This window comes from Cryptotermes secundus, unplaced genomic scaffold (genome assembly GCF_002891405.2).
Source record: "Cryptotermes secundus unplaced genomic scaffold, Csec_1.0 scaffold1495, whole genome shotgun sequence".
NCBI classification, from domain to species: domain Eukaryota; kingdom Metazoa; phylum Arthropoda; class Insecta; order Blattodea; family Kalotermitidae; genus Cryptotermes; species Cryptotermes secundus.
In genome coordinates this window covers 265444-291261 of record NW_019720595.1, presented here as the reverse complement: position 1 = coordinate 291261, position 25818 = coordinate 265444, and positions in this window count along the sequence as shown.

Below are 25818 nucleotides of genomic sequence, written 5' to 3'. Positions count from 1 at the left end.
CTATAACCCACAATTATTCGTCATGCTAACCGTTTTACGTGATATTATTATTATTTCAGTTGTTCGTAAAAGCATTTACCCTGAGAAAGAGTGATGAAAATATAGTGGAAATCCGGTTACCCGCTGCATGTTTAGGTCTTGCTGCTTTCAATGCCGATGCAAGTCCTACTAATTACATGTGTTTCTAAGCAGTAAGTTTCACATAGGAAATTATGTCATGACAAAAATTATGCGTCACAACCCCGACTTGCATCTAGCAAAGAGAAGAGGCAGGAATGCGAAGGAAACCATACAGTGGGCAACTTTGTCATATGAAAGGTTATAAAGTCAATGATGATAAAATTGCTCTTACATGACAAAGCGAAAAATTCTTAAAACATGTTAGTCGGAAAATCTTAAAGCAAAGGATCACCTAAGAGATCTTTTGATCCAGAGGTGAAGAGAAGAGAAAGAAATTAAATTAACTTTGAGAAGTTAAAAAGTATAAAGATCGGATTAACTGGCTCAGAATGGGACCAACGACAAGTTTTTACGAACACTACTGTGAAAGTTCGAAATCCATAAATCAATGGAATTTCTTCACCAGCTGAGCAACGATCAACTTTCTCAAAGAATCTCCATCATTTGCTTATTGAGGTTAAATTATTCATTTATTTCTGTGGGTCAGAGTTCCTGCTTACAGGCCCAGAGTTTCCGGGTTCGATTCCCGACGCTGCCAGATTTTCTGAGAAGTAGTGGGTCCACTCAGCCTCGTGAGGAAAATTGAGGAGGTATTTCAAGGAAGTAGCGGCCCCGGTCTAGAAAACCGAGATTAACGCCCGTGGGGATCCGTTGCGCTGACCACGCGATATCTATCCGCAAAAAGCTAGCACTAACTTCGCCGACAAGCGGCGGCCTCTCGGTCTGTATAGTTCGCTTGCGGACTACAGGCCATGGATTTTTATTTCTGTTTATTTACGAGCGCTGTCAGAAGCTCGGAGTATAGGCATATAATATGAAATAAAGGATGGATAATGAACAGAAGAGGATGTGGAATAGAACGGTTATGGTCTGATTTGAGGTCCTAACCCAGCATTTTCTACAGGGACTGATCAGATGTCGGTCAGGATAGATGGTCTCCGAATGGAGGCTCGTACCCAGGACCTCCCGAATAAGAAGCCAGAACGTTAGTCATTCGATCATGACGCTTGGTTCTTTTAGGTTACTTAGTTGGTTACTTAGTCAAACACTTAACCACGTTCAAATTCACTTTCGTAGAAAACTAGCTTAACAAAATTTACTACTCTTATACATTATCCTGCACAGAAACTTCAAGGGCCTAACTTTATGATGATGATGATGATAATGGCTATTTTTCCGCCAAATAAGTTCGTACGGCCGCCATATTTGTAAAGTTTGGCAGAGACCTCCAGTGACAAGCTGTCTGTACAGAGTTTCGTGAACATTTGCCATTCGGTGTCTATGTGCATAATTTAATTTCGGGACAGACAGGCAGGCAGGCAGACAGACAGACAGACAGACAAAGATTGTCAATAGTAGTATGCAAGAAGGCACTACCCCTTCCCATTATCGGTGCGCCCGCATAGCATTCTTGGACTGCAATGACAATACAAGACAGATGTGACATCACCATCAAGCATGTGACAACACGGCCACTTGCATGTTAACACGCATGACTTGACTATTAACACAGGTGGCACTGGAATTCCATTCAGCGACGGGCGAGAGGTTTGCTAAGTCACGAAAACTTTGTCTGCACTCTCCCCATGATTACGTTGGCTTATTTTGAAACAGCCTATTATGAATCTTTAATCGTTGAAAATTCTATTGATTTTCTGAGGAACCCACATTATCTGCTTAACATTGCACTGTTTTATATATATGTATATTGTGACATGAAGCCTAAAAGCCGAAATATTCCATTGCTAGGCAACGTTTCGGTAAACAAAGATTGCCACTGCAGCGGAAACGCTGGTGAAAGTCGAAGCGTTGCCACGAAATGACACACGTCTCCGTGGCAACGAATATTAACAAAGGCACTGATTCCCGTGGAAACGGATATAACAGAATAACAGAGGAACTGGAAGTAAGAGAAGGGTTCAATGAATTCAGTAAGGAATGGAGCGAGTCACTGATTGTAATTGTAAAGAAGTGACAATAAATCCAGTCATCTACTCCAGAACCCACTGTTGTTAGTCACGGCACCCCGATACGTGACAATATGTTCTAACAGTTGCTCAGGTAATAAAGTAATTCAGCGCCAGTTCCTGTCGTGAATGACGAGCACTGTACATTAAAACAAGTGTGAGAATGGAACTATCAGACCTATTGGCATATATAAACATGTCATTTGTTAGTAGATTGTAAAGATTTCTAATGATAGTGTTTACTGCTCGGGATTACTTGGTTTCTGGGCTTTGTCCATCGTCCGATATTCTAAAGAACGTTTCGGAACGTGGATCTGTTGGCGTCTTCAGGTGAAGAGGTGGGAGAGACCTAATCTGTTTGTTGGTCCGTTAGTAAGAGCTAATCTCAGTCATTGGATTTTAGAATACCGGACAATGCACAAAGTCCAAAAACCTAGTTGTCCTGAATGTTATACAACAATGTCATAATCGTCTACAATCCACTTGTACATCCGGTATGGGCCCGGTACATATCCTTCCTTTGGGAAATTAGAACGCCTGAAGATCCAGTTAGCAAAACACTGAAAAGGTCCAGTGACTGAGGTTAGCTCTTAGTAACGGAGCCAACAGAGCATGCGCCTTCCAGTCCCTCACCAGAAAACAGACACAGACACAGTTTTGGAAACAATGTGTTCTTTAGAATACCGGACGATGGGCAAGGTCCAAAAACCCAGTAATCCCGAATATCATTTACAATGGAAAAAGGAAAACCTTTATGTGGTATTAAAATCTAAAACATGCCATAATCACCTTTTTTTTTTTAAATCCGCTTAGTGGGGGGTGGAGTCAAACTGGATCCACTCGGCACTGCGGCCACTGATTGGCCCATTGTACACTAGTTACTATAGGATTCTGACGATGGTGTATACCACACAGAGATATTGGGCTTTCGGACTTTATCCATTGTCCTGGTTTTAAGATAACTAAGAAAACCACGAAGTTTCGGAAACTGGATCTGTTTCCCTCCTCAGATGAGGGAAAACACCTGTTCTGTTGGGTCCCTTAGAAAGAGCTAGCCTCAATCACTGGTCCAGGACGATGGATAAAGTCCGGAAACTCAATATCTCCATTGTACACTCTTAGATCATTATTCATACACAAGGGCATGTACAAGTTGTGAGACATATCCGTGACAATTTCTGGGCAACTCAGCAACCGACACCAGAACTCAGTGCAATCGGCCTCATCCCCCCGATCGGTTGCACAACTAAACTCAGCGTAAGCGGGGTGAAGAGACGAAAAGCAGTATGCCTAATACACAGAGATACTGTATAATCTGGTGTGTTATACATCATCGTCAGAACCCTATAGCATCTACTATATGCCTAATCTTCAACATAAATTATTTAGTGTCAAAACGAAAGAAGACAGTATTTATAGCAATGTTGCGCTAAGTACAATAAAATACTGAGAGACGTGTACGGACTGAGGACTGAGACACATTTAAAACACCAATGGAAGGCCCTGAAGGGCCAAGAAAGTATCGCAGGCATTAGAAAGAAAAGATGCCCTCTTTCCTTCGATAAATACGGTGAGGCTACCAGAAGCTAACTACACTAAGCGGAGTCCTTGAAAAAGTAAGTGGCTAAGTTACTCATGAAGCTTGAAAGTCACAACAGCCCGCTACATGTCCCTGTTCTGAGCCAGATCAATCCAGAGTATACACTCGCACTCTGTATCTTTAACATTCATTTTAATTAGTTCTTCCATCTACGTCTGGTTTTCTGAATTCACGTTCTCCAATCAAAATTCTGTATATAGCATCTATATATTAATAATTACACAATACAGTGAACCATTTCTGAGCAGTGTTTGCACTCCTACAAATTCCGACCAAATTACATTTTCCAGATGCAATTTCGAAAGTTTCCTAATGCTACCAGAAGCCAACGAGGAAATAGTCGCTATAACTGGTCTGTAACAAAATAAAAAGGCTGGAAAACGTGTACCTCCCCCCCTTTTCTCTCTCTCACTCAGAATGACCACGTCCTCTCTCGCTCTAATGGAAACTTTGTCCCTCCAGAGATGGAGCCCCCAATCCCTGGTCCCTATGCATTTGAAACAAGTGTTTCAAGGCCTGTCCTCTCACACAAGGTTAATTTCCCATGTGAGCGCTTTTGTGTTAAAGTACAGAGTGACTGAGAAGTACTGAGCATAATAAAAATGAAATAACGTCCAAGAAATTCATTTCATTATCATAATTTTAACTTATTTCACTATTATGTATGTATTTATATGCTGCTTTTTATTATTATTGTCATTATTAGTATTACTTATTATTATTAAACGTCAACTGATGCCAACAAGTTGGAACGCACCCAGCAGAGGTCTGTGCTCTTCTGTTTTAATCGTTTCTTTCTTCAAGTTAATTACAGTTCTTCTCCCGCTCTGGAGGAACGAAGTCGCAACCTCTGCGTACAGGGAGGCATCGTCTCAATGCGCTGTTTATCACTCAAGTTTACCTTGGTTTCAAATTCTGTCTTCCATTTTGGAAATTGTTGGTCTCCGAGTTCCTGCTCGGTATATCAGAGGCTTTGCACTGTTCAATGTTTGCTCCTCATGTAAAAACTGTTCCTCTGCTAGATGTGCAGCAGCTGCTAATGCCGTTTGCAGGGACGTTGACGTATTTGGAGCCAGGAACGTTCCCCTTAGTCATATTTTATAATGGCCCTTGCATCATACTAAAAAACGAATTTTACGCCACTTGTATGTGTGTATGTATGCACTCATAGCCTTTTCTCGCTGCATAATGGCATAACCATTGAAAATGTACATATTTTACTTTTCTCACCTCTTAATTAGAATTTTTATTTTCATGGAATTACATTATTATTATTATTATTATTATTATTGTTGTTGTTGTTGTTGTTGTTGTATAAGCTGCCTTGTTTTTTTCTTTGTAAATTTTTTCTGTTTCTTTTTACGTATTCGTGATAACTTTGTAATTGGCTTTTGGTCTGTTAAGTTTGCACGCAAATAAATAAGAACAGAATTATTATTATTATTGTTATNCTGCTAATGCCGTTTGCAGGGACGTTGACGCATTTGGAGCCAGGAACGTTCCCCTTAGTCATATTTTATAATGGCCCTTGCATCATACTAAAAAACGAATTTTACGCCACTTGTATGTGTGTATGTATGCACTCATAGCCTTTTCTCGCTGCATAATGGCATAACCATTGAAAATGTACATATTTTACTTTTCTCACCTCTTAATTAGAATTTTTATTTTCATGGAATTACATTATTATTATTATTATTATTATTATTATTGTTGTTGTTGTTGTTGTTGTATAAGCTGCCTTGTTTTTTTCTTTGTAAATTTTTGTTGTTTCTTTTTACGTATTCGTGATAACTTTGTAATTGGCTTTTGGTCTGTTAAGTTTGCACGCAAATAAATAAGAACAGAATTATTATTATTATTGTTATTGGTCTAGAAAACCTAAATTAACGGCCGTGGGGATTCGTTGCGCTGGCCACGCGACACCCTCTATCCGCAAAAGTTGACACTAACTTCGCCGACACACGGCGGGCGCTCGGTCGGTATAGTTCGCTTGCGGACTACGGGCCATGGAGTTATTATTATTACTATACATTTGGCCAACAGAGTGAGTGACGACCAATGATATGAAACCAAATAAAGTTCATTTCACGAGCTCAGAACCAGATGTCGAACATGACAGGCGAGTAGTTGAAAACTTGATTCGTGATCGAAACATTCCGAGTTTCAATCTGGCTCTGAATACAGGTTATCCTGACTACAGTGACTTTCCTCATTCCCTTCCGGCAAATCCTCCATTTCTACAGTTGTTTTAAGTAGTGTAACTTGTATGCGTTATGGCAAGGATGGCCAACCACTGGCATGACTGGGATATTAGGTGGCGCTGGTTATTAAAGATTTTATCTGTGATAACATCAGCGGCCATTCTGTAATGCAGTAGTTCACCAAGTCATTGTTTCCATAACGCAATTCCTTGGTGCCACCTTATGAAACCACAACGAATATCGGAAACATAGCTACAAGAAAACACAATGTTGTGTTACTACTGTCGAGTCTTCTGAAATATAAACAAAAGACGCGTATTTAGGAAACTGTTTCACAGACGAAACGGATGCATTTTGTATCGTTCTCGAAACGACCACGAACTAAAGAATTGTGTAAAAATGTAATCAAATAGGTAAAAACGTATCCCTGTAACAGGCCGTGAAGGCCCATATGGTTGTGAGACGTCGAGGCTCCCACATTTTCTCTGGACAATCGGCTCACAGATGGCGGTGAGGTCAGCCTTACGCGCTGGCCGCCCTTTACCCCCAGGAATATTCTTGGTACTCATTTCTGTCAGAGGCTGAGCCGACCGCAGGGCCATAGTGTGGCTGGAAGGATTAGGTAAATTGAAAAAAAAAATATCCACCTCATCGGGATTCGATCCCGCGACCTTCCGCCTTGTAGCATAGTGCCTTAACCAACTACGCTACCGCGTGCCTCCACGCTATTAAGTATTCTGAACAAATATCAAAGGAAACGCTTCTAGCGTAACTGACAAGACAACTAGGCAAACGTTTCAATACGAGCATATCAGATCATTCTGTATACCTGAATCTCATCTGCAGTGTATTAAGTGGAAATACAGTAAAGGCGAAATATGGTAAATTTATAACGAAACAATTATTACATTACGTCCACCTTAACACAGATCATGACAGCTTCCCAATTCATCACTCGCTATGAGCCTAGTGAGTAGGCTGATGTAGCGGTAACAATCTAGGCTCCTATTCGTGAGGTGCACCGTTTGAATCTCGGCCGAGACAGTATCCTGACAGGTTTTGCATTATTTCCAGCAGATCCTCCAGGCAAGTTCCTTTATATTGTCACGTGTGGGGGTACGCGTGACGAAATGACGGGTTCTAGTTCGGATGGTTGGATTTATTAACAGCTTGGTTACACACTCTCTCTTAATTACTCTTAAACACGGCGTTATCGCTGATTTAAATATACCTCATAATCCACTGTTGCACGCACACACTAGTCCTCTCCGGGCAACGTATCTCAACATTGAAATTAGCGCTTCAGATCACTCCAAATATTACACATAATTAGGGTCTTCAAATCACACTTTAAATCTTCACAGGTCTTCTACGGACTTTCCGCTGCTATTACTTAAACACACTCAAACACTCTCAAATACTACCATCTGTTCAAGTCAAAGTCACATTGCGACTGACGGCCAGTCAGTCAGTCAGTCAGTCAGTCAGTAAGTCTTGGTGTCGAGCCCCATCTAGGGCTCATAACCAGATATTTATTACTGTTTGAGAGTTACAGTCTTGTTCTTCTGGGGCGCCCCCTTTGACGAGAGGACTGGTCTGTCTTTGTATATGCTGCTGGTCCTTGCCACCGCAGTCTTTCTCGGGTCCGAGTCCCTTGGGACTGGCGACCATATTTTATTCTCTCAGATTTGAGACTTCCCTTTTCGTCGCCTCCTACGACTCCCATGGTCACGGTGGAGGTATTCGACCTCGCCTCCATCTGTTTTGTCTCTAACTGTCGTTATATAGCCTCCGCACTGACCACGCAGAAAACAGCCTATACTGTTGGAACGTTTTTACCGAGCGATTTCATAGCACATGTCGCGGCATGGACTTCATAGACAAAGCCGCACTCCCATTGTTGCCTTGCTTGTATTACGTCGCGAGGTGTTTCGCGGTCTGTTACGTAGCAACTCTGTGTCCATCCACGTTACTATATTATTTCGATTAGATCACGACCACTTCCTTCCAAATCCTTCTCAATTCGTCAACAATCCTACTTTCCAATGCTATGTAGTCTATATATTAACAGCATCGTAAAACCAACCACAAAAACTAACATGTTACTATTCAGTCACATAAACTACGATGTTATAAAAGGTCATTAAACTGACAAGGAAATTTGAGACACGGATGATTCAAAATGTGTAGGTTCTGTTCTAATACTTTCCTGAAGGGACTGAATAATCGAGGAAAACGTCAGTTAGGTCTCAGGGCCGAAACATGAAGCCGGTACCACTGGAACATGAAACAGGCATACCAGCCGCTACACAATGGTATTGGATATGGTAGCGTGAGAATGTCTGCAACTTCATACAGTTCTATTTTCTGGTTTACGGCGCCATGTTGTCCGGCATTTCGGAGGAACACTTCGCCTCCGTCTTCAGGATTGAAATGTAAACCGATCATGAAACCAGCATGAGCCAGGCAGCAAGCAGAGTTGTTATTTTTTTAAGGTTTATTTCGGGTTGCTTATCTCTGCAGTGCCCTCCTGGATTGCTCCGCGAGTCTTCACCATCCCATTTCCTTCTCTTCAAATTATTTTCACCTTGCTGTGCCGCCGTTTTTTTCTCGTCTTACGAGCCTTTCAGTAGTGAAATTTAATTAGTTCTGTCGAGCTGTGTTCCCCAGTTCCTTCTACATGTCCACATCGCCGCGGTGTTGTATTTATAATTTCCTACATAACGTCTCTATTTTAAGTTCGCTGCTTATCAGTTTCATTTCTAATCTACACCTGCCAGGGGAAGGGGCTACGCTGTAGCGTAGTTGGTTGAGGCACTATGCTACAAGCCGGAAGGTCGCGGGATCGAATCCCGATGAGGTGGATTTTTTCAATTTACCTAATCCTTCCAGCCGCACTATGTCCTTAGGGTCGTCTCAGCCTCTAAGAGAAATGAGTACCAGGAATATTCTTGGGGGTAAAGGGCGGCCGGCGCGTAAGGCTGACAACCTGAGCCGATTGTCTAGAATATGTGGGAACCTCAACATCTCATAACCCTATGGGCCTTCACGTTCTGTTACAGGGATATCTTTACTTTCTTACTTTTACCTATCAGGGAGCGAACACGACACACAGGCCTACTAAGCATACAGCAGTAATTGGTCACCAGCCACAGATCTCCTACGTTCGGTTCTCACATTGTTCCTGTTTTCGATATCAGTCAAAGTAGGCTACAAGTAAATCAGCAAGGTACAAGTACGATGACACAGTTAAATGTGGCACAGCCATTAGGGCAGTAATCGGTGGACTTCGCAATTTGTTTGTTACAACCGCCAGCTCAAGGTGATCTAGCATTCCAAACTGCAGCTTCTGGTAGATGACGCTCAGAATTCTTCACTTGCATTGGAACAACTGTCGATTGATTGTGAACTTGTCTCAGTAGATAACACAGCATGTCCACTCGATGGACTCACCAAACGAACCACAGTCTATTATACCTTCATGCCCACCGACAGCCCAGATGGCTTCCGAAGATCATCCACAGAGCCAGCACAAGTTTTGTAATGAACGTGACAGCAGAAGTGGCTACCGTTGTCAGTCTTCTTGCAGTTCTCGTGCAAGAAAATAGAGAGGGGTAGTCTGCTCTTAAGTCGGACAATATCAATAAAATTTTCTTTTTTCCTTTCCTCTTTTTCTCTTGCCGACGTCCTTCTATTTTCTCTTCTTCCTTTATTTTCTTTCTTTCCACCAATTTCTCCTTCTTGTCCACCATCTCTTTTTCTTTCCCTCTTTTATTCTCTCTGCTTTCCTTGTTTCTTTTCTTGGAGCTGCACGTAGCTACCTCCAGGGCAGGGGCATGGGATCGTACTTGAAAACTACTTACTCAATGGGTCAATAAATTCCCTGCTTTTAAAGAACGCTAAGTTTCATCACCGTGTTCAAAAAATCTCGACAGTGGGTCCTATTTTGAACAAACCACGAAACCCAAATTCTGTATCATCTGTTTTAATATGCCCCCCTTCTCCCAAGTGGTTTCTTCCAATTAGCCTTACATTTCGCATGGTTTCTTACTTTTATGTTATTCTCCTCTTGCTGGTCACTCTGAAACAGCAGAATTGCAAGAGGAAGCAAGCTCCTGAATACCAAAGAATTGAGACAATATAATAACTTTTTATTTGTTTTTTATTATTATCCGCCTTCCTCCTCTATATCATCTTTTCTCCTCTTATTTTATTGTCTTCTTCTAATGTTCCGTTTTCCCATTTCTCCATATTCTTCTTGTTTGTCCTAATCCGTAGAACTGTACACTCGAGGTCTGAGAGGTTTACAACGCAAGGATGCGAGTATCCGCTCTTCTTTGACTGCCGGAAATAAAAACAGAACATTAAATTTAAGAAGTATGAAGACGACAACCAGTGATTTGAAATATGGGATCAGACTAAAACATGGCGTTCTTGGCTGAAGTGTTGCTAATTAGGTATACATCTCCCAGGGCAGAGTTTCAAGATATGTCTGCATCATTGGTTCGTCAGTTGTCACGCTTATCCTCCCTTTTCATTTCAAACACATGGCTCTTCAACCCACAGGAAGAAGGGATATCACAAAATCTATAAGTGTGCAGACAGGCCAATTTAACTTCTGAGACTCTTAACAACTCTCAAAGCACCCAGTCCATGCGGAGGAGCAAAAAGAAAAATTCCGCCATAGAAAGAATAGAAATTTTCTTGTAAATTCCTGTTTTCCTGCTCCTACGTCTACCTTGATGGATTAGGCTCTGTAATCTATTCCCATCCTGAATTATGAAATTATGAATGTTACAGACAGTCGCTAGGACTCATTTGATGGGGGATCAGCCCGTCGCAAGGCCTCTACCTATACAGGACAATATAAATACAGAAAAGAAACGCAGATATGCATGTCTCGAATGGGATTCGAACCCATGATCACAGTCTGTTAGCGAGCGATATTTCAGCCACTCTGATGTTGCTTATGAATGCCTTTTCAGCGACTTGCGTCATGTCGTCAGAGATGACAAATATATGTGGAGAGATATGAATCCTCACTACAAGTTCGCTCTCAGCTGGGCCGAAACAGCGCACAAAGATGTACTGTCTTTTGCGAAGCATGTGGTCAGCACTCACTCACTCACTCACTCACTCACATCCAGCGGCGCGGGGTGTATAAAGGCAAGGGGCTAGCAACCCGCGCATCAGAACTCGTGAACAAGACAGACTGATCCAGAACAGAATTTTCCAAATTACTTTCCTTTTCCTCGCTTCCAATAAATTAAAAATGTTGTGCAAGCCTACATGGGACTAACAGGACTCGTATCCCACGTTACAGTGTGGGTCCGTCCACTATAACCAAAAATTATACCATGTGGGGCTTCCAACATAAATGTGGATCATGCCTCGCGAAGCAGGCAGAGGTCATGACGGTCGAAGCCCATACCTGAAACCATATGCCACAAGCAACAGATCGAACAGGTTAAGCTGAAAGTCATAATCTGGGCTCGTATTTGGGAAGTACCTTGTCCGAATCCGGGTGCGGTTACTAACTTTGAAATCTACACGTACATACAGACATTTCCTTCAGTCGCTCCAGCTGACTGTTGGAGTAGTCTGAAATTGGCCACGACGTTTTCTTCCCAAATACATACCTACTCATAAATAACTTCCCGTTTCATGCTGAATAACACTTGCAATTGATATAGCGTCATTAAATAATCTAATAATCAATCGATAAGGACGACGTAACGGCAACAGTGAAGGCACTCTGTTGCAATATCGAGCGAGTTACCGACTACATAGGCTTGGGTTCTTTTGTGGTTTCACTCAGATCCTGCGAAATCATCAGCACTTCCTTCAAACTCTCTAGTACACAAGATATATAGCAAATGTACTGTATATTCAGGGGCACAAGGTAGCGTAGTTGGTTGAGGCACTATGCTATAAGCCGGAAGGTCGCGGAATCGAATCCCAATGAGGTGGATTTTTTCGATTAACCTCATCCTTCCACCCGCCCTGGGGTTGACTCAGCCTCTAATAGAAAAGAGTACCAGGAATATTCCTGGGGGCAAAGGGTGGCCGGTGCGTAAGACTGACAACCTCACCGCCATCTGTGAGCCGACTCTCTAGAAAATGTGGGAGCCTCAACATCTCACAAAACTATGGGCCTCCACGGTCTGTTGCAGTGATACCTTTACTTTTTTTACTGTATATCCTATATAACGTGTACAGTTAAAAAAGAATCCTTCAAATGTAACAAACCAATATTCATTATCGTACAGAAAACAGGGAAACAGAAGACTGTTTCGGCTAAGCTTCAATCATTACAATTATATAGTATTTCTAGGCACTCCCAGCCAGTGTTTGAGGTCTACATAAAGAGCTTCGGTAGAATTTTTTCGACTGTGGTAATTTCCTTTTTCAGTGTTTGGTCTTTGAATCTATTGCTACAAAATATATAATATATATAGCAGAACTTCATCCAGTGCTGGTAACAGAGGCAAGTTCTGGGAGTAACTGCTATTGTTCTGTTCAAATGTTATCCTTCCATGTGCATGCAAAACAATGAAGTTCAGGACATTCAAGAAAATTATTTTGTTCTTTCTTTTGTGCGATAGAAGTATTTGAAAATAATGGAGCTGTGTAAAATAATTTGATCTAGGAATGCTAACGTGAGGAACTGCTTCCTTACATAGTAATCAACTTCAGATTAGAGATCAAGTAGTAATTTTAGGGCAGCCAAATTTGTGAAGATACATTCGGATAGGATGGCGTCAGACGATGAATATGAATAAATACAGAACTTTGATGGCAAAAGTAAAGGTAAAATTGTCCCTCTGCTCAACGAATTAAGCACTATGCCATGAAGGCGTATGGGAGAGTGGATGTATAGATCCACATTTTCTTGAACTTTGCATTAGATGGAGGTGAGTGGTCAGCTTCACGCCCCTGCCAATTTACCCCCCGGGAAAGAGCCCCCCGGTACCCATTGAATAGGAGGTTGGGTGTAGCCCACAACCGGTCTGGACGATTTGGAGAAGAGAAAAATTCTTGACTCTATCGGGACTCGAACTCCGACCTCTGTCGTCCAGCCCGTAGCCAGTCCTATACCGACTGCGCTACTCTGGCTCCTTTTGATGGGAAAGCCTCTTATAAAATAATCACTTGAAGGATCCTGATAGAAAGGAGGAAAGCATTAAAATGGATTTAAGAAAAATAAATTATGAATTATGAGACTAATGGTTAGTTTGGTACTGCCTCTTATAATGAATGTTGGTTAAGTTGATGTGGAGACATAGTTCTAAGTACTGAGACCATGAAGACAATCGCGGCTAGCAACGGAAGGGTTACAAACAGTAGTCTGGAGCCTTTTTACATAGAACTTCTCCATAGATTCATATTATTTTGTATTCTGAAGTGAGGGGACCGGGTCTTTGCTCTGCCGCTACATTTCACATGAGGAGTGGTGCTCGAACTGGGAGTCAGGGGACCGTGAACTGAACGGCAAGTCTTGAGCCAAGACAGAAGAAAGATTAATTGACCTGGAAATTCAGCATCTACTTCAAGTGACTGAAGATACATTCGAACTGAATGTAACGTAGCCATAGAATACAACTTCTAACGAGCAAACTAACCATTTCAGTTTTAACTAATTGGGAAACAAGAGAAGCATATATTAATGCTGTTAAGGGGCCCATACACGTACGAGTCGGACTCCCGAGTCAGCCTCGTACGTGTATGGGACCCTTTAGAATGATTAAATCATTGAGAACGAAATGAGTGGAACATGTTGGGAAAGGGATAAGTTAGGATATGAGGTTAAACAGTTCCAGCCAGTGTGACTAGTAAAGATTTCACTTAATTCAAAAAAAGAAAAGATCTTTACTAGTCACGCTGGACGAACTGTTTAACCTCTAATGATATTGTTAGTGTGACGGACCAGAATGAAACAAATCAAACTCAGATAAATTAGGAATTCAGGCAAAACCTTGACAGAAAAACATGCTAACAGACCACTTGCAAGAATAATGTGGAATGAATTTATAGAAATTATTAACGTGTTTTTTGGATTAAACTAGCCCAGGGAAGCTCCAGAGAGGGGCTCTTTAAATGCAGTAACAAAGTTTCGGCTCATCAAAAGAAGGGAACACCTTGGCCAGGTGAGTGACCATCTTTTCAAGGAAGACCATGCATTATGGAATTAGTTCATAAACGAAATCTTTATAGGTTAAGAGGGATTTAAACCAAAATTACAAGCAAATGTAATAAAATGAAATCAAGTTGGAATGTTAAACAGAATTATACAAGCCTACATAAGAAAAATATTGCCAATTGTTTTGTATGGGTGTGAAAGTATGACGGAAAAACATAAATTACAAGTAAGATTCGAGGTTTTCACGGCGGTTACTATGAAGAATGCCGTCTTTAAGATGTGGCGGCGTGTAGATCTTGTGTAAACTGACTTTCGGAGGAAGGTATCGCCTCCATCTTCAGGGTAGAAAAATCCGCGAGCGAGAAACCAGCGCGAACAGGCGGCTGCAAGGATAGGTTTCTCCGAAACGTAGGTTCCGAAAAGATCGACAAGGCGATACATCCCAGAAGATGGCATTCTTCATAAATTACAAGTATTTGAAAAGAAAGTCTTCAGGAAATTGTTTGTCCCTAAGAGGGGTGATGAAGTAGAGTTAGCACCTTAGGATATCACATAAACAGAACTTAATGATCTAAACAGTTTAATGTAATGAGTTACACGCAGGGCTCAGGTACGATAAACAATAAACGGTCACATATCACATGTAGGGGAGACCGAGGAGATGTGAGGATAATATTAAAATGGGTATTGGTGAAATATGCTTTGATACTGATAGGTGGGGGTGGCACTAGCTCAGTGTCATGTCCTATGGCGGGATTTGCCATTGCTGTACAACCGGATCTGCATGTCTCGATGTCGTACTTCCGGTCTTACATTTCTCGAAATGAAATGTCTGTAAAGCAGCAACCATCCCATATTACATATAAAAACGCTGAACTTCTTGGAAATTTATGTGTTAAAATTCGATAAAAAGAGGTGGAAAGGAGGTGTGTAATCTCCAAGAAGTGAATTTATTGCCTTGCTTTCATCACCCCCACCCAAAAGGGTCCAGTTGCCTGACATTACCTGTCTCAGAATCCAATACGTTTTACGTTACTGCGCTCTTTCTAATCTGCAGTTGCTAATTTATTGCAGTTCACGTATAAAGCGGCGAGGTTGATAAAATGCTTACTGGACAGTCTGAACGAGTGTTCACATGTTACATTTGTCGCACCGAACGCGACGTCGAGACGTTAACACTCCTGTTTCAATTCCCAACCCAGATACCGACTATCTTGATGATATGTTCGTGGCCACTCTCTTCGGCTGACTGCTGGCGCAGTGCTCGTGCCCTGACACACGCTGCAACACTCACCATGCATTGACATCAGCCCATTTTATACAGTACATAATGTGACATGCAGACCCACTTCCAGGCAACGCTCGGAATACGTGCACGCAACAACAGAAAAAGGTATAGGAAGAAGAGTTTTCTATGTGGTACGCGCCACGCACAATGCTAGGCAACGGGCTAATGAACACGCATTCTCACACGTGACACGTGTTTCCGTGACGTCTGTATAAAGTGGTTATAAGGGAGTCGAATTCTGAAGCTGGCAGCTGTAGGAATACAGAAGAGTACAAGGAGTACAAAGAGTACAAGAATGAAAACTGAGTCAGTTGTCGGTAGGAGATAGCCACTGGAAGTTAGTAATTGAAGACAAATTAGAAGTCGGCCCGTGAAGACATAGTATGTGATTAGAAGATTTAGTGACAGTGATATTGTTTTAATTCCGTTACCAGGATACGACTAGTGAAGACTGGGAATCCTACTGCGTGTGTAACGATGAACTGTAAATTATGTAAATCAACAGTAGCGTCGTGTTGCTTGTAAGTACAAGTCGATTCTACTAGGTGATAGTAAATCCAATCATCAAATCCAGAACCCCTTATTATTAGTCACAACCACAAATTCATGACAATATGACCTTATGCCTGTGTCTGTGCATTTAGGTCTTATAAAACTAATTCCATGGAACAGACCTTTTAATTGAGAAGGTCATAATCACCTAATCGGAATGTTCATTGCCGTTTTCACGTACTCAAGTCATTAGGCCCTATCAAACCTTATTTGAGCCCCGTACCTGGCGAAGAGTACATATTATGGAACCACTGATTGTGTATATATGTATGTATTTAAATAAAGAAGCAGATTGAGATGGTTCGGAAGCGTAGTACAAGGGGAAGCAAGAAATAAATTTCACGCTTTCGTTGGAAGACCTGGAGATAAGGAACCACAAAATGTATTGTACCTTTAAGGCCATCATCACAATTTCTGCGAAGTCTGTTATTTATGTAAAAATCACTTCATGTTTTCAATTATACTGATCAACTTCAGGTAGCAAAATTTCGGAAACGTTACCTACTGAATTGTTACTGTTCTTCTTGCTCTCTTAATGAAAACAGGGAACCAGTTTACTGTAAGTTCATACAAAACTTCATGCTCTCTGCTGCCTCAATCACATTTATACTCATTAACCTAAAACTGTTAATAATATTGTCCTTACTCCTAATGTTCTGTTTTACGTAGTTTCTAGTTACCACTCCTCATCTTCGTTTGTTTGTTTGTTTGTTTGTTTGTTTACTTTCTGTATTAATGTATTGTTTCCTCCATTGCTTGACTGTAATTTGTCTCTGATTTTATGTTTGTCCATTATGTAATTATAGGTATCTACACTGTGCTGTGTCTGTAACTGGCCTTTCGGCTGTTGACAAAGCACATAAATAGTTAAGAATTGAATTATTATTATTATTATTATTATTATTATTATTATTATTATAAAACAAGAATTGGATTGAATTATTATTGTGTTTCTTTCTAAATATTTATACTTCATATTTCTCACTTCGCAATAACAAATTTTATTTGTGATAATGAAATTATTATTATTATTATTACTTTTTTTCTTTGTTTACTTCCCTGCATTAACGTGTTTTTCCTCCAGTACCTGCCTGTGATTTGTCTTTGACTTTATGTAGTGTTTTTCCATAATGTAATTACTTGTATCTTACCTGTTCTCTGTCTGTAATTGGCCTTGTGGCTGTTGACTCAGCATATAAATAAAAAGAATAAAGAATTGAATTATTATTATTATTATTATTATTATTATTAACATTATCATCGTCGTCATCATCATCATCATCATCATCATCATCATGTTACTGTCGTCAAATCCATAGCAAAGTGTCATCATTAAAAGCCTGATACTTGCTAGGGCTTTCATTCTCGGGTTAATGTAAGCTTATTTCGCCTTGTTTAAGGCTGAAAACATTTAAGAAACACTGGCCTAACGCCATTTCCGCTCTTCAGAATACACAGTACGCCCAGTTCGTGTCCGTTATCGCACTGTGAACACAGACTTGACACACTGTTGAACTTGTACACAGAAACCAAAAGGAGGAAAGCATGTCAAGTGTATCCCAAACCGCGGCAAGACCTTCCTGCTACTTTCACCCATTAAAAGGGGTCGTGAGAAGAGTTACCGTAGCTCTCTCACCGTCATCAATAAGGTTCTACTAAAGCTGTTCTTGTGCCGCTTTAAGCACCGCGTCATGAATCCATATGGAGAAATGGAGGTATAGTTCCAAAGCATTCTTAACCTCGGGCACTAGTTGGAGATGAGTGGTCAGCATCACGAGCCGAGCGCTTTATCCCCGAGGAAAGAGTCTCCGTTATCCTTTGCGTAGGAAGCTGGGTGGGCCCCAGAGCCGGTCTGGGCGCTCTAAATGTTCTAATTCTGTCCGGAGTCGAATCCTGATTCCATGTTCGTCCAGAGCGCAGCCGAGTGATGTTTTACAACTAAACCTCGGGTTCTAGAGCCCAAGAAATCAACAACTCCTTCCTCCAACCCAGTCTTTGGCTCAATCCTGAAACAGTTGCATCCGCTTCACGTCCTCATTGCCTATTTCCGTCGAATCCACTTCAATGTAGCCCACTCATTAAGTTCCGGTCTCGCAAAGTGGGTTTAGTACGGAGTTCCTAGGTTTCATTTTTTTTTTCTGTGGCGCTACAGCCCCAATTTGGGCCTAGGCCTACCTCCATGAAACTCTCCGTTTCACTTCGGTTTACTAGATCTCACACATACGGTAGGACTCCTTGGGCGGGTGATCAGCTCGTGGCAAGGCCTCTACCTGTACACAAACACAGAAAAACGCACACAAACATCCATGCCCTGAGTGGGATTCGAACACACGATCTCGGTTTCCGAGCGAGCGAAGACAGTGCATGCCTTAGACCGCTCGGCTACCGTGACCGGCAGGTTTCATTTTACCCCTCGCATATTAGAGCGAGTTTACGTTTAATAAGTTCAATTTGTAACTCGAAGTTTAATTCATGATCCTTATATACCACGGAACAACCGAAAATAAGTGGTATTCCAGCTTGGGGTTGGGCTGAGGGCTAACAAATTTAATATTTTAAGAAATGTTTGATAAGGTCTCGAAATTTTACTTTTCTTTTATGCAGCATGTAGTGCGCAAGTAGGAATAATACACATACGTGTATATGAGGTTGTGGCTTCTTCTAACATTACCTCCACGCCATTTCTTCATAGTTAATTTAGCGAACAATTATCCCCACCCTTCCGGATCACGTGTAATGACCCGCGCGCATGTGCGCAAGGAAGGCCTGTTTTCTTACATCCTTGTCAAGGTCAACAGTCTCACATGTCACGTGACGCATTTACTACGTGCGTACCAGTTATGTTTACTAATACATGTGGGTGTCAACATAAACATCACGTGACCATATCACATCATTGGCTAACGACATTTAGCTTCACGCTTCGTCTCTTTTGCTATCCGGTAAGTGAGGCACGGATGTTGGACTCTGGTGTTGGTTAGTGGTCAGACCCGATGCTCATGACATCTAAGTTTATAAACGATATACCTCACCCGGCTTCAGCTTCACGCTCCAGCTGCCTTCCCCTTAGGCAGAAAAATTCACGGTACCCACTCAAAAGAAATTCTTCCTCTGACGGAAATCAAATCAGAGTCAAATCCAAGCCAGATATAGTCACTGCATTCACGCGGTAACCGGACAGATCTCAGCTTCACGTTCCAGCTAGGAAATAACCCTCGTGGTACAGTAAAAACATGTATGCTCCTGCAGGGAATCGAATCACGGTTATCCAACCCGCAGACTGTGGTCTCCTGGCTCCTTAACTTCATGAAGAATACAGCACAGGCTCGCTTATATACGAGTACAATACGTCAAAGCAGAGGAAGCTCGCTAACGCATTACATCGTGAAACTAAGCGGGCGGTCAGTAGCTCTACAACTCAGTTCTACATAGTGGGATCTATCCCCTCTTAAACACTGCACTGCGGAAATTTGCTTTATACCGTGTTGGTGCCTCTAAACCTACACTTCAGTAGCGTTCTGGGACAATGTTTAGGCCTACCTAAGACACTAAGAACAGCAGGGCAAAAATTTGAACCCTGGATTCAGGAATACAAAATACAAGTGCTAACTATCAGGCCGCGATAATTCGTATAACTTAAGACATAATTAAGGCTAGACACGTGACCCATGATATGTATGTAATGGCCGTCTTGTAGTGCACTCAATTTCACATGTCACTTCACTACATGTTTCGGCAACATTGTGCCATCCTCAGGTGCTTTATTTACTCTAAGCTATTCCATTGCTTGCCACGATGTGTCTTTCATAAAATTATTAAAATGTACATTCTTCATCAACTATAATAAAATTTGTGTACACTAAAACTTGTTAAGAGTATTCATCTTATGCGTCTTAATTCACACTAGCGCATTGTATGGTTCTTCCACTATGGGAGTCGTTTTTCCTATATTTTTTGTGTACTGTGTCTTGTGATGTGTCCTTCGTTTTTGGCTGCAGCCAAACGCGGCATAGTGAGCTATATGTTGCTTTCCGAACATTTCGTAAGTACTGTGACGTGTATGCCCATTATTAGGCAACGACTCAGTAAAAAGATTCCCGCACGAGCCAACGCGGGCGACAATAGGACGTCTATTGCTAGACAACGGCGCGGTAACCACACGCCTCGTGAACACACACGCTATGTTTTATGCGTGGTCCGTGCAAAGTGGTTACAAGACGTGTTCGCCAGTATAGAAGCACAAGAGAACAACAGTCGAGAGTGATGTGTCGAGCTTCGAGACGCCATCCTGCCAGCTCGGGAGCAGATGAATTGAATTGAGTCGAGTCTTCGGAATTGGCAGTTCCAGAAGAATGGAAAGAGAGAAATTGGGCTGTGAAAGACTTTATGTGTGATTTAAAGTGTCAGTGAGACGGTTACAAATCCGTTGCCAGGATGCGACTAGTGAAGCCTGAGAAACCTAGGGAGTGTATAACGATGAACTGGAAAGTGTGTACAATAGCGATAACGCTGTATTACCCGTAGTCCCGAACTGTGTGAATGTATAAGGGGTCAGTAAATCCAATCATCCAATCCAAAACCGTCTTTTAAACCACCCCCACGCGTGACAGTACTTAGTGTATTAAGTATGTTTCAATAACACACAAAACACAACATTTAATGCCTGGTGGACGATACAAAATAGGCATTATAAACACTTTATCATATTTTCTATGATTGCAGAACCCCCCCCCCGCCCACTTTCACTACATGCTTGTCAATCAATTATCACATACAGTACACAGGATAATGTACAGAGCCGCGGAATAACCTCGTTAGCTGTTTGACTGTTCTTCAGCCTACAACGCAGCGAACAAGCTTTCTACTCCACCTTTCCCATATATCCATGTTCACAATGTTCAAGCATGTTCTTCTCTCTCCTTTGCGCTACCATGTCCTACTCTTCCGCCAAGCCAACCAAAGAGGCAGGCACAGTGGACACACATATTCTAAAGGAGTCAGATTTGAATTCATGCAGAGGTGTACAATGTTGAGGCTTTCATGGCCCTCATTAGTCATTCTGGGTAGAACTGGAACATTTGTCGCGAACTTTTGTGACGGCTGCGATGAACTTTCTGTTTCCATATAACAGACTTTATAGTTTAGATACATAACAATCAACAACTGCTCACTTAAGACTCTATGCCATGAAATAAGCTAATTTAGGCAGTTAGTAAATTAAAAGTAAATCTATCCTTGTAATATGCCGCGGGAGTCCATAGGGTTGTGAGACGTCGAGGCTCCTTCATACTTTCTAGACAATCGGCTCACAGATGGCGGTGAGGTTGTCACCCTTACGCGTAGGCCGCCCTTTAGGCCCCCACGAAGATTTTTGGTACTCATTTCCGTTAGATGCTTAGTCGACCCCAGGGCCATAGTGAGGCTGGAAGGACTAGGTAAACTGAAAAATCCAATGACCTAACCGGGAATCGAACCCTCGATCTTCAGGTTTGTAGCATAGTGCCTCAACAAACTATGCTACCGCGTGCCTCAATTTAGACGGGTCAGACGGTCGGTCAGTCCACATTAAATAAATAGGAAGTGACTGTGTACGGTGCAGGGTAACGTCTTGGCTCTTGTGAACAACGAACCTTGTGGTTCCCTCCATAAAAGGCAAGTAATTTATTGATTTCCTGACCATAGATTGGCTTCCCAAGGAGGACTGTGCTTCTTGGGGTCAGTCAGTTAATTGGTTAGTTAGTCAGTCAGTTCGATAGTTTTTTTCCTTGGCACTACAGCCCCAGTGGGCCTAGGCCTACGTCCATTAACTTCTCCGTTCACTTCGGTTTTTCTAGATCTCAGACATACGGTAGGACTCCTTGGGCGGGTGATCAGCTCGTCGCAAGGCCTCTACCTGCAGACAAACACAGAAAAACGCACACAAACATCCATGCCCTGAGTGGGATTCGAACCCACGATCCCGGCTTCCGAGCGAGTGAAGACAGTGCATGCCTTAGACCGCTCGGCTACCGTGACCGGCTAGTTCGATAGTTCACTGGTTTATTATTTAGCAAGCATATTTAATACATCGAATTATGGCCCCACTGTCATTCACAATCATACCATGTATCATTTGACATTACATAACCCCATCAATTGATACATCGTCGTATAATAATCGATTAACGAGCCAGGAGAAGCATATAAATTCCATAATGCTTCACTTACCCTGACCGAGGTTCTAACCGGTTATCCCCAGAACAGATTCTTCAGCCCTGTCGCCATACAAACGGTTGCGTGAGAGCTGAATAAAAGCAATGAATAACGGTACATTAATACACATTTCATAAGGTCCTTTGCATCAGTCAACAGCATCTGCCTACACAGGTCAGCACAGAAAACGCATTCATAAACTACCCAAGTGGAAGGAGGACCCGTGGTTTGTGAGACGTCCAAGACGGCTACGCTCTGACACATTTCCAAACGGCTTAACTACAAAATTGTATTTAGATTTTGTGAAATCCAACTGTTGGTAAGTAGTAGGTCGACTGTGGGTGAAGCATCTATTACTGAGTCAGTCAACAAATCCACATTCTTTTAGCTTCGTTTCTCGGAAGACTTTGTGAGCGATTCCGTCTCATTCCGGTACTGTGGTTCCTAACGAAATGGGAGCGCCCTGTGATCCAGGCCGACTTTCTAATGCTACATTCTTCTTATTCTCTGTCATGTTTTTCACTTTGTAACCACACAGGTAAGAAACTGTCTCCAGGGCTCACATCCATGGCGTGTACTCGTATTTACTTAAACAGTCCGACCCCCACCAGGGCCTTCTATAGACTCGTGACTTCTTCAGTTGAACCAAACTTATCACCTGTCCACGTTACGTAGCAACGTGTAGTAGAATGATTCGTGAAGAACTGATTACCGTGCGTAAGAAAACGGTCGTTATGTATTCGGCTTTTCTAAAGGAGTTAGAAGCCAGCAAATAGGCCGTGTATGTGGTAAGAAACGGGATAAAATTGTATTCATTTTTATTGAGGATATATCGTAGAAAGACTATACCTTTGGGAGATGGGGGAATAAGAAACTAAAGGACAAAAATAAAACAATTGAACAAGTAGACAGACAAAGATAGAGATGGACAAAAGCAAGGAAGGAGATAGAAAAAGAAAAAAGTGTTGAAGTGACAATGTCATGTTAGGTGGGTCCCTTGTCACCAGGGCATGGCGCGTCCTCGGGTTGAGGACGAAGGAGACGTCCTCCAGGTATGGAGGGAAGCTGCGAATATATTGAATAAAGAGTCGCGGACAGCCGACAAGTGGTGGTCCTCCAGTTTGGGGGTTGGGCGTGGGGCTAACAACTCCTCACCGTAAAAATAATCTTGTTACGAAAATGCATACAAAGCCTCGGACCTGAGGGCTCTTGTGAGCATGGTACTAAACCTTCGGGTTCCATAAAATGCTGGGAAATTGAGTAGCTGCAGAATTGGCGGCTCCTCAAGAATGGCTCAGCTCCATGAGTGAGTGAGTAAGTGAAAATTACGAACACATGAGATGACATTCTTGAAAACTGTCAGTGAAGACCCGGTAGATTATGCTTCATAGTTTCCTATGCAGAAAGTATCACGTTGATGAATCGAATAAACCTTCAGACTAGATTCTCATTGTGGCTGAGTGAAAGTAAGGTGCCAGCCTAGGCCAACATACATGTAATCATGGTTTGAAAAATTCTCATCACATCGAATAATGTGGCGAGATGCAACCACAGATACGGTTCCTCCTTTGAGGTCAGGCATGAGCAGTGTACTGCCAACACAGGAGATCACTTACCTATCAGGATCAGATATGAATTCGTAAAAATGAGAACGTTGCGTTCTACAAATCCATTTAACTTCTTCGAGAGAAATAAAGAGCCCTTTCTTCTCACACAATATTTCAGGTTATCACAGTGGTGGTTATGAAGAATTCTATCTTTTGGGGGGACATAACGCTAAGCAGTCTCTTGAAAGTCAACCGACGTTTCGGAGGAAGATCTCGTCTCCAATCCTAGGTTCGAAGAGTTCACCGACTTACATCGGGTCACACGGTGTTCTATCCGGTAGGACAGAATTCTTCATTTCTGCTTACGTCCAAACACTCGCCGTAAAGGCGTATGGGAACTTAATGGCAAAACTCCACGCACTCTATCTTTGCGCTAGATTAATTTAGAGGTAACTTCACGATCCGATGGCTTTACCCCGAAGAAAGAGTACTTGGTACCCACAGGGTAAGGAATTGTGTCGGCCTGAGAGCCGCTGTGAACACGGTGGAAGCCAGCAGAGAAATTCCAACTGCATCCAAGTTGACCGATCCTTCATAAAACATTGCAGATTACTTAGCTTCTAGAAACTGGAAAAATAAGGAAACATAATCAAGATAACAGATTTCTGGGACAGGTGTCAGACTTTCAGAACATTAAGTGGTAGTTTAGATTGTGATCTTGTTGGTTATGAAACCGTATATTCATATATGTAGTTAACAACGCATCAGGGGAATATATGGCTTCCGTCATCAGGGTAATAATAGTCACCGCACGGAAAAAATTAAAGCCCATACAAGCTTAAAGATGCAATGCTGACTTTTGTTACTTCCTGCCTTCTTGCCCGTTGCACAATTTGTGTCGGGTGGACGCGTTCGTTCCGAAAGTTGACTGAAATGTTCCTCCCGTATAAATTTCTGGGAACACGAACGTGAAGAAAATTGCATGAAGATTACTGTCTTCCGGTATGTGAAACCGTGTAGTCTCATCTATTACAGTGGTTTCGAAGTAATATGTTGCTTCCATCTTCAGAATAAAAAGATAAGGACCTATGTAAATGGAACCTTTAAAGACCCCGTATTCTTCAACTGATCTCTTCACTCCTACTGGTCCGCTCGGGGACCCTGTTTTGATACTTGGTTTCCCTGAAGCTGTACTATTATTTCCGCGCTCAGTTTCATTTTCCACTCTGAAAATGGAGAAGTAAGACGTCTCCGTGCCTCACACTACACCGCCTCACATCACAGAAGACTATAATCTTCATAACTGTAGCCGCTGAGAACCTTAAATTTCACAGGATCAATTTTTATTTAAACAGAGTGTATTTCGTTAAATCCTTTCATTCTTTTTATTTTCCCCTTAAATATTATGAGTTTATTGCTTGCTATTTTATATTGGTTTTCGTTTCGCAATCTGAAATCTGAGAGATTTCCCGATAAAGCTAGGCTTCCGTTTAATCTAGGTCCCGTTTTTAACAAGTTTAATGTGTATCCATTGGGGCGAGCAAAGGGAACAGAACCACTGTCAGTATCCACATGACTGCTCCTTGAAAGCAATTAATTTCATATGTAGAGTGCCGCTTGTAACGCAGCCAATGTCACACGGAACTATCACTTGGAATCTGCATGACACCGTTCCGCCTGCCACAGTGAGAAATGTGGTTATCTAGTGCTTTGTCTGCACATGAGCATTCAAATCGCACTACGAGCGACATCACGAACTCCAGCACAGAGGTGACTGCACTCTTACATTTCCCGAAAGAAACATGCTTATTGTTGATACATCTCGAATCTTCGCTACAAGAGAATGAAATTATTTTAGACGTGACTGAAAAGGAGTTTTTCTCCGCTTTGTATGTGTGCTTCCCAGTTTCGGTACTTCGCTCACCATGATGCTGATTAAACGATAAAAGGTAAAGTTGTCTCTGTGCTTAAATAATTAAGCACCACTCCATGAAGGCGTACGGGGGAGCGGATGTATAGATCCACGTTTTCTTTTATTTCGGCACTAGCTAGAGTAGTCAGAGTCACGCCCCTGCCGCTTTAACTCCGCGGGAAAGGAGCCCACGGAACCCATTGGAGAAGAAGTTGGGTGAACCCGAGAGCCGGTCT